The following is an 8,365-nucleotide window of genomic DNA, read 5'->3' on the forward strand; positions in this document are numbered from 1 at the left end:
TGGATTTTGAAAGCTACAAGTACCACTCTGCCCCCAAACCCTCCAATCCCACCCTCCCCCTCCCACCACCTCAGAGTAATGCTGAAACAAATGCTGCACCTACAGAGAGGACCAAGAGTGGAACTCTGAAGCACAAGCTGTGAATGCACAGAGTGGGCCAAGAGAGCGGACTAAGAAAGCAGGCCAAGAGAAACCTCAGTAGCTTCCTGAGACACAGACATTGACAGTACAGAGCAGACCAAGAACAGTTCCCAAAGAAATAAACAGCCACTGCTAGACTGAACAAAGAGGAAAAGACACTGCTGGCACCAATTGAAGGGAGAGATGGTTAGGCACCATGGAAGAATTCATCTAACAACCTAAAAAGAAACATGTTAACACCAGAACCTAGTGATCACACAGCAGAAAGACTTGATTATCCTAACCCAGAAAAAGCAGAAGAAAATAATTTTAATAATAACTTTATGAAGATGATGGGGACCTTTAAAGAGGAAATGAAAAACTTCCTTAAAGAAATGAATGAAAAGACAAACAATTGTGAGAAATCAATAAATCTCTCAAAGAAAAACAATCAAATAGGTGAAACAAACAGTTCAAGACTTGAAGACTGATATATAGACAATAAAGAGAATACAAACTGATGAATTCTGGATATAGAAAATCTGGATAAATGAATGGAAACTACAGAGGCAAGCATAACCAACAGAATACAAAAGATGGAAGAGCAAATCTCAGTTGTTGAAATTACTATAGAGGAAATAGATTTAATGGTCAAAGAAAATATTAAATCCAACAAATTCTTAACACAAAACATTCAGGAAATCTGGGACATTATAGAAAGACCAAACTTAAGAATAATAGGGGTAGAAGAAGGAGAACTCCAGCTCAAAGTCACAGAAAATATATTCAACAGAACCATAGAAGAAAACTTTTCTAATCTAAAGAAGGATATCACTGTGAATGTACAAGAAACTTATAGACAACCAAATAGAGTGGACCAAAAATAGAAATTTCCATTGCCATGTAATAATCAAAACACAAAACATACAGCCCAAAGAAAGAATTTTAAGAGCTGCAAAGGAAAGTGGTCAAGTAACATATGAAGGAAGACCTATCAGAATTAAACCAGACTTCTCCATTAAAACCACAAAATCCAGAAGGTTTTGGACAGATGAGCTGCACACTAAGAGACCACAGATGCAAGCCCAGACTACTGTTCCCAGCAAAGATTTCAATCATCATTGATAGAAAAAATAAGACATTCCATGACAAAATCAAATTTAAACAATAACTATCCACAAATCCAGCCCAATAGAAAGCACTAGAAATAAAACTCTAACCCAAGGAAGCTAACAAAAGCAGAAGCAACAGATAATCTCACCAGCAAACCAAAAGAAGGAAAACACACAAACACTACCACCAAAAAATAACAGGGATTAACAATCACTGGTCATTAATATCTCTTAACATCAATGGACTTGATTCACCTCTAAAAAGATGCAGGCTAAGAGAATGAATACAAAAGTAGGATCCATCCTTCTGCTGTGTACCAAAAACACACCCCAACTTCAAAAACAGACATTACCTAGAGTAAAGGGTTGGGAAAAGATTTTCCAATCAAAGGGTCCTAAGAGAAAAGCACATGTAGCTATCCTAATTTCAAACAAAATAGACTTCAAACTAAAATCAACTAGAAGAAGTGGAGGAAGACAGTTTATACTTATAACAGGAACAATCCATCAAGATGAAGTCTCAATTCTGAACATCTATGCTGCAAATGCAAGAGGACCCACATATGTAAAAGAAGCATTACTAAAACTTAAATCACATATCAAACCCCACACACTTATTATAGTAGGAGACTTTGATACCCCATTCTCTCCACTGGACAGGTCAATCAGACAGAAACTTAACAGAGAAATAAGGGAACTAACAGATGTCATGGATCAAATGGAAGTAACAGATATCCTGTATCTTATTGGATCGCCATGTTTTAAAGTTATAATTTAACAACAGTACTAATCACAGAAAACCTACAAACTCTTAGAAATTAAACAATGCTCTATTAAACCACCCTTGGGTCAAGAAATAAATAAAGAAATTAAAGACTTCCTAAAATTCAACCAAAATGAAAGTACAACATACCCAAACCTATGGGATACAATGAAAGTGTTGCCAAGAGTAAAGTTCATTGTACTAAGTGCCTACATAAAGAAAATGGAGAAAGCTCATTCTAATGACTTAACAGCACACCTGAAAGTTCTAGAAGAAAAAGAAGCAGACTCACGCAGGAGGAGTAGAAGAGAGGAAATGATCAAATTGAGGGCTGAAATCAATAAAATAGAAAGAAAGAAAACAATACAAAGAATTAGTGAGACAAAGAGCTGGGTCTTTGAGAAAATAAACATAATAGACAAACCCCAATTCAAACTAATGAAAAGACAGAGAGAGAATATCCAAATTAACAAAATCAGAAATGAAAACAGGACATAACAACAAACACAGGAAATCCAGAGAATCATTATGTCATACTACAAAACACTGTATGCCACAAAAGTGGGAAATGCGTGTGGCTATACACAGGTTAATATAAATGGGTGAATTTAAGGTATAAGAGCTAGCTAGACATATGGATAAGATAATAGGCTAAGCAGTGTTTCAGTTAATATAGTTTCAGTGTGATGATTTCGGTTCTGGGTGGCCGGGAAACTAACAAGCAGTCTCCAACAACACATTAGCATGCCAACGTGGGGCTGACTACATCCATGTAAAACCTGACACAAGCTAAAGTCATATGAGAATAAAGAACTTCAGGTTGTAGGCAAGACTGTATTGTATTTTCTTAATTAGTAGCTCAAGTGAAGGGGCCCAACCCTCTCTGGGGTTCTATAAGAAGGCAGGCTGAACACACTGTGAGGAATAAACCAGTAAGCAGCACTCCTCCATGACCTTTGTATCAGCTCCTGCCTCCAGGTTCCTGCCCTGTTTGAGCTCCTGCCCTGACTTGCTTCAATGATAAAAAGTGATGGAGGAGAGTTATCTGTCTGTTACTTTCATTGGTTAATTAATAAAGAAAACTGCCTTGGCCCTTTAAGAGACAGAAAATTAGGTAGGCGGAGTAGACAGAATAGAATTGTGGGAAGAAGGAGTGGTCAGACGTTTCAGGCAGTCGCCATAAGCAGTCGCCATAAGCAGTCGCCATGCTTCTCCTCTCTGAAATGGACGCAGGTTAAGATCTCTTCTGGTAAGCCACACCTCGTGGTGCTATATAAATTACTAAATATGGGTTAAAGCAAGATATGAGAATCAACCAACAAGAAGCTACAGATAACGGGCCAGGGGCCAGGCAGTGTTTAAAAGAATACAGTTTCGTTGTAATTATTTGGGGTAAAGTTAGCCGGGTGGTGGGACACAGCCCCGCCGCTTCTTTCTACAGATTGGCACCCAATGTGAGGCTAAATCCACTTAAAAACCTGAGAGGACTTTAAATAAAGGAGAGAGAGAGTTTAACACCGCTTTTTGCTGTTTTTTAGGACGTGCTGTAGAGAGATTTCCTGTTTCGGCAATAGCGGCAGAGAAAAAGCTGAGTCATTTTAAAACGCGGCTTCCTGGCACGGTCTCAGTGCACTCTCCTTCCTATCCCAAGTGGGAACACAAATATCCAGGCCCATAAAAGCCACTAAAATGCTTTATAGCCAGAGTTTGCACTGGCAGAACTGCAAGATAACTCTTTCTGCATATTGTGAATCTGTAACTATATTAAGAGGTTCTTTAAAGTCCCTTAGCACCATAAGAATGGCATATAATTCTGCCTTTTGGACAGAATTATAAGGGCTTTGTTCCACCTTACTCAATTCATTTGACTTGTAACCAGCTTTCCCTGATTTATTTGCATCAGGATAAAACGTACGGACTCCAGTTATTGGAGCATCACGTACAATTCTAGGAAGAATCCAAGAAGTTCTCTTTATGAGGTTAAGTCTATCACTTTTGGGATAGTTGCTATTAATTTCTCCCACAAAATTAGCACAAGCTCTTTGCCATGGTTCACTGCTCCCTGCCTGCACCTGGGCAGATGGCAGAATCAGGCTTAGGCAAGCAGGAGAGCATGGAGGATTTCTGCCGCCATAGAGAGAGATGTTTTCAGACTGCGCAGTGCTCTGCGTGTCAGACTTGGCTGTAACTTGGATGAAAAGAGTTTTTGTGCCGCACGCTCAGTCTCAGAATTAAAGTGCTGAGTGCGGCTCCTACCTGGCGGCCCCAGAGCTAGTAGAAAATGGTACATCCTCCATTTTGAAATTGGAGAGAGGTGGAGCCAACATCCAGAACAGCTCGCCACTCTGCAGCCCAGAGCTGCAACTGATTCAGTCACAAGCGGCTCTGCCATGTTGGACTGGGCGTGGCAAGCACACTACCTGTTTTTGACCCAGGAATGTCACAGCTTAGAGTCTTAAGCGCTTAGCAATTTAAAGGCGCAAATCAAACATGTTTCTAGACAGTAAAGAATTACAGATTAACAATAGGACAGATTCAGACATAGAAGACCCCCCCGTATGGGTCACAATATTGGATGAATGTACATAGGCTTGAGAGAGAGAAAAAATAAATATATAGAGAATAAAGTTAATGCCTTAAAAAGGGTAAAGTCTTTAAAGAGACAGAATAAAGTAAAGTGATAGGGTAAAAATAAGCCACATAAAAATGGAAAATTCACAGAGAGTCTGGATTATATATTTTATTGTGGTTTCTTTGAAATTTTTGACTGTAAAGGAGCTAAGTACAGAGAGACATTTCATTATATGGGCTGCCAGGCTAGACCAGAATGGACATCTTAACAGTATGACTTCAGAATTTGGATCTAAGAACATGATGCTTTGGAAAAGAGTTTCTTCTTTTGTTTTCACAGAGGATGACAACCTGTGGATTGCTTCTATCCCAATATGGTATGATAGACCATGCCCTCCTGAAAGGTTGCTGTGAACATCCTCAAAAAATTACTTCGCTCAACTGCCGACTAAGATGAACCTGGCACACAGGTTATACCATGAAAGATCTAAATAACTGCACCCACATTCCCAAATATTGTTTATAAATGTTCTTTTACGGGGGCTGGAGAGATGGCTCAGCAGTTAAGAGCATTGCCTGCTCTTCCAAAGGTCCTGAGTTCAATTCCCAGCAACCACATGGTGGCTCACAACCATCTGTAATGAGTTCTGTTGCCTCTTCTGGCCTGCAGGCATACATGTACACAGGATATTATATACATAAGAAATAAATAAATATTAAAAAAAATAAAAAAATAAATGTTCTTTTACATTTAAAGGGGGGAGATGATATAGATATGAATAATTTGCATTGGTGTAGATTTTAAGGTCAATTTTGTTATATGTATATGTATTTCTGATCTTGATTAAGCTATTGTGATTGTGTAGTTCATTTAAGAATGTAATGCATAATTAGGAAATATAGGTTGTTAATGGATAATCATCGATAATAGTCAAGCTTGTAGTCATGTTAGTTAGATTTTCTAGATGTGCATAGATATATTTCAGATAGGCATTCTTCATATCTTTCAAAGACTGTAGAATATAGCATTTAATGTTTTAATAACTTAGGGTTTTCATGACAATGAGACAGTCTGCTCCTGGCAGCACCAATCTACTTCAAGAGGAAGATGGGCATTGAAGAGGCTCCTTATGGAGTTTGATAGCCATTTGGGCAAGAAACTGATCTTGCCTGGACTGTTGCATAAACTGGACACAAAGAACCCACAGAGAGAGGACTGCTGAACTTGCCTAAAGGTGAGATGGTCCTTCGGGGTTCCTGATTCATGAAAGAGTCTGTGAGACATTCTGCAGGACACAGCAGAAAGTGACTGAACTGTCTTTGGAATTTCCTGCTTCATGGAAATGTCTGCTGGATACTATGGGCCTGAAGGCCGAAGATGGATGCCCCAACGGTAAAGAGGAACTTTGGGTGACTGTCCAGGCAGCGAGTTGTCTCTGTCATTTCTAGAGTTTGAAAGTTGCATATGACTTGTTTACTTAGTTAATATTATATACTTCTGGGGTCTTTGATGGAGTTGAAGAATGGATAGATAGTTATAGCTTTCCTTAGTTATGATAAAAGTTAAAATAGATCTAAATATTGTAACTGTAATACTTGCTTGATAACTATTTTGTTATATGTAATTTTGCTATGTTAAAGTTGAAGCCTTTCTTTTTTGTTTAAACAGAAAAAGAAGAAATGATGGAGGAGAGTTATCTGTCTATGTTACTTTCATTGGTTAATTAATAAAGAAAACTGCCTTGGCCCTTTAAGAGAACAGAAAATTAGGTAGGCGGAGTAGACAGAATAGAATTGTGGGAAGAAGGAGTGGTCAGACGCTTCAGGCAGTCGCCATAAGCAGTCGCCATGCTTCTCCTCTCTGAGATAGACGCAGGTTAAGATCTCTTCTGGTAAGCCACACCTCGTGGTGCTATATAAATTACTAAATATGGGTTAAAGCAAGATATGAGAATCAACCAATAAGAAGCTACAGATAATGGGCCAGGGGCCAGGCAGTGTTTAAAAGAATACAGTTTCGTTGTAATTATTTGGGGTAAAGTTAGCCGGGTGGTGGGACACAGCCCCGCCGCTTCTTTCTACAAAAAAGTACTATCAAAGTGTAAGCCAAATAAATCCTTTTATCCCAAAATTGCTTTCATCATGGTATTTCCTCTCAGCAACAAAAATCTTACTTAATACAGGTATCTATGATACACCAAAACAAAAATCTAATTACAGACAGCATAAATAATTTTTCCCAGTGACCCAAGCAAAGCAAGGGTATTTGCTCACCACTCTATGATTCTGGAGATCCTTGACAGAACTATAGAGCAAGAATAAAAAATAACATTATCCCCATAGAGATAAAGTGTTGATATTCAGATAACATGGATATTCCTACATATACATTTCTAAGGAGTCTATTAAAAGGGCTCTAAACATAGTGAATGAGTTTACAATACTTCAGGAAAATATGTCAGTGCAATAAATAATTTGCATTTTCATACACTAGCAATTGTCAAATGCAAACAAATGTGTAAGCATTGCAGCTCTCACAGAACTGCCAAATGAACAATTGTACTTTCAGTGAAACATGCTCATTGCCAGTTGCTGGAAGAGCAACAAATGTTCTTAATCTTAGAATCATTTCTCCATTGATTTTTAAAAACTCACAGTACATTGTAAGTACAATTTCTTTTGAGACACACACTCAGAAAGAGACAGAGAGAGACAGAGGGAAACAAAGATAGATAGAGAGACAGTGAGAGAGAGAGAGAGAGAGAGAGAGAGAGAGAGAGAGAGAGAGAGAGAGAGAGAGAGAGAGAGAACTCCCGACAGTTGGTTATCTTTTTTTTTTTTTTTTTTTTTTTTTACAAATCCACTTTTATTTATTTACTTTTCACTGGTTTAAATCCGGGATGGGTACAGCATCACACGGATTCTGTGTCCAATGGCCTTTGCAGGAAGGTTGCTTCGGAATTTCCATGGGCCCAAGTCACCTTCCCCGAGATCACTCTGGTTTTGTTTGGTTTGCCTCCAGGTGTCACTGTGTTGTTCTTTGCTTTATACACATAAGCGCATCTCTTGCCCAAGTAGAATTCAGTTTCACCTCAGGCATAAACGCCTTCAATTTTAAGGAGAGCCGTGTGCTCTCTCTGGTTCCGGAGACCTCGCTTGTAGCCAGGAAACGTGGCCTTGCACCACAGCCTTCCAGACATAGTGTCTTTTAGAAGTCCTGTTCCCAGCAGGCCTCCACACACGCCAAGATGGTTGTTTATCTTTTTATTCCTTTTAAAGGAACAGAGCAGAGTGTTCATTGCACTAAGTGCAATTTATTTCCATTCATTTTACCCACCAGGTTTGTAGTTAAAAGCATTATTGGAATCAAGAAATCTTTGCCTGAGACAAGTTCTTGTCCACAAAAATACTTTTCACATTTTTCAAATTGATTTAAGTTCCAGGCTCCATGTTGGGGTCTGTGATCTGAGTCAGCTATAATACACACGATGAGCTGTGTCTCACCATGAAAATCCAGTCTAAGCATCATATGCAGAAGAGTTTTTATCCTTTCTCTACCTAAGAATTGTCCATTTCCCCACCTGCATTACATGTGCACACTTACTGTAAACACACATTGATTTTTAATTGGTATTTAAGAAAAAAATGTGCCTTATTATGGAGTAAAATGATGCTTACCTAGTAAATATGCATCAAATATGTTTAATAATACTAAGCTTTGGGGAAATAGTTGAAATACCGCTTAGCATTTTGTTAAAATGAGTCTACATTTTACCTCATGCTCTGGATCTAAGGGAAG

The 8,365-nt window shown here is 38.6% G+C and overlaps 1 pseudogene; it reads right to left on the reverse strand.

Moving 5' to 3' along the window:
- Positions 1–7,455: 7,455 nt before the first annotated feature.
- On the reverse strand, positions 7,456–7,798 carry LOC119806558 (annotated as a pseudogene).
- Positions 7,799–8,365: the final 567 nt, after the last annotated feature.

This window comes from Arvicola amphibius, chromosome 2 (genome assembly GCF_903992535.2).
Source record: "Arvicola amphibius chromosome 2, mArvAmp1.2, whole genome shotgun sequence".
NCBI lineage: Eukaryota > Metazoa > Chordata > Mammalia > Rodentia > Cricetidae > Arvicola > Arvicola amphibius.